The sequence below is a fragment of the Pteropus vampyrus genome, unplaced genomic scaffold, assembly GCF_000151845.1.
Source record: "Pteropus vampyrus isolate Shadow unplaced genomic scaffold, Pvam_2.0 Scaffold44, whole genome shotgun sequence".
NCBI lineage: Eukaryota > Metazoa > Chordata > Mammalia > Chiroptera > Pteropodidae > Pteropus > Pteropus vampyrus.
The window spans coordinates 508,697-514,446 of NW_011888825.1; the positions used below are offsets into that span (position 1 = coordinate 508,697).

The 5,750-nt window shown below is 41.0% G+C and overlaps 1 protein-coding gene across 3 annotated transcripts in view; it reads left to right on the forward strand.

Annotated features, from left to right (window-relative positions):
- Nucleotides 1–5,703: 5,703 nt before the first annotated feature.
- The window catches only part of CHD3 (chromodomain helicase DNA binding protein 3), a 25,087-nt gene continuing 25,040 nt past the window's right edge, over nucleotides 5,704–5,750 (forward strand). For all 3 annotated transcript variants that reach the window (XM_023529899.1, XM_023529895.1, XM_023529896.1), the window contains exon 1: nucleotides 5,704–5,716. The gene's annotated coding sequence lies outside the window, so the exon portion shown is untranslated. The remainder of the gene's footprint in view (nucleotides 5,717–5,750) is intronic.

The following is a 5,750-nucleotide window of genomic DNA, read 5'->3' on the forward strand; positions in this document are numbered from 1 at the left end:
ATATTTACTTCTTATAAAAACATATAGAAGGAATACATAATCTCAGAACAAAGGACAGACCTTACCAGGAAAGGATAGGTGGCAACCTTACTTAGCCATTTTGGAAACCACAGGCTTACATGACCTTCCATCTCTAGAATTCCAAGATATCCTTAGCATTTACATGCTTTTCATTATTATCACTAACCTATATATTTCAAAAGACGAAGAATCCCTTTAATATCTCCTTGGGAAAAAAATCATAGATTGAAAATTGCTTTTTCAGTTCTGTGATCTACTTTGTTGCATGAGTTCATGTTTGTGCTCAGTTAATCATTTTCATTGGTTCTCTACATCAAGGTTTTACCCTGGGGTCCACAGACTTCAGCATATTCATGATACCATGAAAACATATGTGACATTTTATATATTTACTGTTTTTCTGAGGGAAGGGTTTATAACTTTCTATGATCCAAAAATGTTAACTATTGCTTTGAATAAGTTTCTTGCTTTTGCTTTAAATAAATAATCTTATTATTGGCTTGGGAGTCCCTTACAATGTTATTCTTTTTTCAGGGGAGGGGTGGTCAATCTAATATTTGGTTTGCATTTGATAGCTGCATGCCTGAGTTCCTTGTTCTATCCTTAATGGTTTTCTCATTAAAAACAAAAAACATTCTCTTCTAATTAGTCATATGCTATTTTAATTATTTTATTTTAGTTTTTGAAGTATAGGAAGATAGCAAAAGACAGAGTGGTGCTCACATTGAAAATGACAAGCAGAGAGACAAGCAGCTAGAGACAGCGAGATATAAAGGCACAGATAAAAGGCCTAGGAACAGACAGAATAGACAGGTAAAAGAAATATAGAGGAACCTGGAAACACAGAATGAGAAACATAAGAACTGAAAGAAATATAGAGGAACCTGAAAACACAGAATAAGAAACATAAGAGAAGGATGGCAAAAAAACAGACAGGCTGGCAAGGAGAGAAAGGAGAATGAGTGACAGAGAGGTAGGCAAGATCACCAAGAGGGACATAGACAGACAAACAGAAAGCAGTAGTGAGAAAAAAGGCAGACAGAGTAAAGAAGAAAATAATAAGGAAAGAAAGAAGACAAAGTGATAATAATGTTTTATACTACCCAGTGCTTTATAATTTATAAAGTGCTATTACATACATTATTGCAAGCAGAGAGGAAGAATCCAGCAGACAGATGGGGTGATGGAGGGATACAGACCAATCAGACAGAAGACAGGGAAGGTGGCCAATCAGAAAGAGAGGCTAGAATGGAGCTCAACAGAGAGAAAAGACAGCACCAAGAAAAGAGAAGTGAGAGGGAGAGAGGGAAAGACAGGAGAGAGACACAGAGATAGAGGCTAAAACTGTTAAATTCAGAAATACCAGCAGTAAAAAATGCAGATATGAAAGAACATTGTATGTAAAAGTTTTATCATCATCTTTCTGAAGAGACTGGCAGAGAGGCTGTGTCTTTGTTTCCCCCAATGAGTTATAACATCACTAAGGTGGCATGTGAGAGGAGCTAAAGGAAGGATGAAAAGGGGAAAAAAGTTTTAGTAAGAAACAAAGACTTTTAGACTAGGAGGAAGACAAACTTCTTGGACAGGCCTAGGTCAAAATCCAAAGGGTGCTGCTAAACTTAATAGAATCTAGATTCATATTGCCTTTAAAGAATTCATACAGATGTGGGAAAGGCAGAGCAGCCCTCTATCTACTCTGCGTGCACGTAAGCTCAGTTTATAAATTATCTGTACTTATTAAATTGTACCTATATTTGTATAATATTTTTCACTACTACCAGTACTTTCATGTCTTTTCTTAATACATACATATTTCAATGATGAAGAGACCAGCAGAGGTATGCTGTCAAGATAACTTACTAGATTAGGAGAGAGCAAGCCTGTCCTAAGTGCTCCTCAGGACTTAAGTGAAAGCATGCAACTAGCAACCAGTCAATCAAAAAGATAAGTGCCATAAAGCAGAGTCAAAAAGAGGCAAGAGAAGGCACGCCCAGCAAAGTAGAAAGGAGTACTGACAGACTAACAGAGGAAAAAGCATCTAGCAAAACTGGGAGAGAAGCAAGAAGGAGCGCAGCAAAAAGCAAGTAGGCATATATGTGTAAGCTCTTCTCTGGAACAATATCAAGAAACATGAAGTAGTGACTGGCTCTGAGGAGAAGAATTAGGAGCTGGGGAAGAGAGATGGGAAGGGAGGCTTACTCTTTTACATGACACTTTTAGTACTTTAAACATTTTGTACCATGTGTATATACTATCTATTTAGAAGTTAATTGAAAAAAAAAAAAAAAAGAAGAAAAAAGAAAGAAAGCAGAGATATGGACAGCAAGCGCTAGCCAGGCAGAGAGACAGCAAAAAGGAAGGAAGACAGGGAGAGACTGGGAAAATGGGAAAAAGACTGAGGCAAGAAGACTGTCTGAGGAACCAAAAAGACAGAAAAAGAGACAACTGAAACGGAAGTAAGCAGAGAGAGCAGGCAAGGTAGGGAATATGGCAAGAAGGTAAATAAGACTTTGGGACAAGTGCTTCACTGGGAGATTTGGGGTAGAGAGCCTTTCAACGTTGATGAAGATATTGGGATAGAGGAAGCCAAGGGAGAAAAAGCTGATAAGCAGACAGACTAAAAAGATACAAGCATTAAACAGTGGGATACCAGCACGTAAGTAGGGCAGACAGGCAAGAAGATGGATAAAAAGGGAGGCAAGGAAAAATCTTGAATTTAACACACATAAATAAGAAGAGGAACAAGTAGAAGGGTAAGATAAACCAATACAGAGACCACGACAGGGCCTGCAAGGTAGAAAAGCCAAGGCTAAAAAAGTGATAGAGACAGGCAGGCGGGGAGACAGATGGCTAGAGAGAGAGTGGTGGGCAAACAGCCAGAGAAGCAGACAGACAACCAGAGAGAGAGAAAGGCTGCCAGCCAGTCAGGGAGGAGCAGACCAGCAGGCAGGCAGGCAGACAGACACTATAACAGGAGTAAACAGGTAGAGAGACAGGCAGAAACAAGGATAGAAGAAAAATCAAGAAGTCAGTAGGGAGAGAAGAGAACAGGAGATGTGGTCAGGCAGAGGGGGAGATGGACAAAAGGGGGAATCAGGCAAATTAACAGATCCATATGCAAAGCACACTCTCGAGAATGATGAATGCACAGAGCCACCTTTAGTCACCCACACCTGCAGCTCATGGCACATGTGGCAGGCAGGCAGAGGCGCTGAGCAAAGAGGGAGAGGGAACAGAGGCAGAGAGACTTCGGCGCACATGATGTGCAGGGCTGCCCACATACACGTGGGGACACTCTTCCCAGACACACACAGAGAAGCCAGAAAGAGAGGGAGTCAGGCATACATGAGAAAGAGGCACATGCAATCAGAGCCCGGAAGACAGCAGTAAACAGAAAGAAGACAGAGATGGATAGTCACTTAGAAGCAATAGAACTTGAGAGTCAAAAGGATGGGAAAGGCAGTCTCAGTGAAAAATATACACATATAGAGAAGCCCAGACACAGAAAAAGGGAGCTACCCAGATAGGCCAGGAAGAGAGACTGAGAAAGAGGACAAAACAAAATCAAATGGAAGAGAGATAAGAGTTAAGACTCATACAGGAATGAGATGAGAGCAGAGGCAAGAGAATTCCAAAGTCCAGGTTAAGAAAAAGATGGAAATCAATGCTCAATAAAGTACATTAGAGTGTGTGTGTGTGTGTGTGTGTGTGTGTGTGTGTGTGTGTGTGTGTGTGGAGTAGCACATCAATAAAGAGCATTTTAGCCTGCTAAGCAAAAATGTGCACTGTTCCTTGTTACTAATACTTTCTGGTTGCTGCCTACCTACTCCTCCCTCTTAAGGTGCTCCTGAACACTTCAGGGGTTGCTGGGTGGCTGGCAGCTATACATAAGAGGCAAGGAAACAGCCCAGGAGAGAAATGATTACCCAGGCTTGGGATAGGAAGCAAGGGAAGGAGTAAAGTGAGATCAAAAGAATGAGAGGGAACTAGAGTAAAAAAAGGGTGACAAGAACAAGCTATTCACCCTTCTTCCTTTGCTGGCTTTGCTCAATCAGCAAATTTTATTTTACGACTTCTCTGATCAAGTCTCTGGATGAGAAAGCTACTTTTGGACTTCTTTTCAATCTTCCATCTGATTTCTGGTACTACTTTTAAGGTAAACACTGGGGTAAAGTTGGAAATCATGGTTCAAAATCAGATGAAAATGTGAGTGTAACCCCCTACCTCTATCTTTTTCAGTCCCAGTCACTTTTCTTTCATGGTTCCACGGTTTCTTCCACTTTATCAGTGTTGGAGATCATGGAGGAAGGGAATTATACTGAAATAGGAGAAAAGAGAAAATCGTTTCACAATCTTTAGATTTGACTCTTTCTGCTTTATTCTAAAAATCTGTTCTATTTACCCCTAAATTAATTTCCCAAGTCAAATGAATTTTTTATTCAAGCAATTGGGGAGCGTAAGGTAAAGAAGTTAAAAGAGTGAAGATATAAACGTACAATTAAAAATCACTGAAAAGGCTGGGCAAAGGGGAGAATCAAACATGGACTCCTTTGGAAAAAAACTCAATCATCGTATCTATTCATATCTCTCCCCCAAAAGTCACTAGGATTTCTATCACTTTTTTAAAGAAAAAAGAAAAAAAAATCCTTTATCACCTCTCACTTAAAAGATATGTACACAATTAAATGCATTTTAACTTCAATGAGATATGCAGAAACAGTTATATACCAACATATATTTCATCTTTTTCCTTTTCAATGCCTGAAGGGGAAAAAAACCTTCACATCAAACCACTCCCTTCTGAAGTATTCAGAAAAAAAAAAAAGCTTTTCTTTAAGAGAAGGGAGGTGGGGAGGAAGAGACTAGTAAAGAAAAGAAAAAAATTAAATCTAGTTGGACTAGTATCTAACTAGTTAACCTTTAACAATTTATGCTGATGTCAGACTGAGCATGAGTACTGATTAATGCCCCCCCCTCAAATATTTTTTATAAGGGGGGAGTTAGTCACAGCAGCCATTTTTGTTTTATGCAGAAATCCTTCATGCCCCCCCACGCGTGCACATACACACACACACACACACACACACACACACTCAGTACACAAGGAAAATATCTCTATTAATCTGTGCACTAATCAGTTATAAAAAAAGGGAGAAATTTGTGGGTTTCTGGGTAGAGGCTTGGAGATGGGGGTGTAACAGGGAGGAGAATGGGGGGTGAAAAATGAAATATTAAGCCAGCCATTTTGTTTTAAAAGGGGATTTTTCCCCCCTCTCCCTTTCTTCATGGAGGGGGTGGCGGTGCTGGAGGGGGGGTTGTTTTAAAAATAATTTCAAGGCGGCCATCTTAGTGCCTCAGCTCTGAGAAATATTTCTGAGCGCCCCCCTCAGAATTTAAATATATTTAAAGCAACGGAGAGGGGGGTAGAGAGAAGTCGAAAACTTTTATATATACATATATATTTTTTAATCCCCCTTCCTTGTTCTCTTGGGAGGAAAGAGGGGGAAGTCTCTCAATTTTTTCCAAGAAAAATTTTGGGGGTGGTTTGGCCCCCCCTCTTCAGACGGCGGCCCAGAGGGTGGGGGTTTTGGAGGGGGGTGGCCCAGGGGTTTTGGGGGCTGGGGGAGGCGGTGAGGAGGAGGAGGAGGACGCCGCCGCCGAGGAGGAGGAGGAGGAGGAGGAGGAGGAGGAGGAGGTGGTGGTAGCGGTGGGGGAGGCGGGCGGGGGGG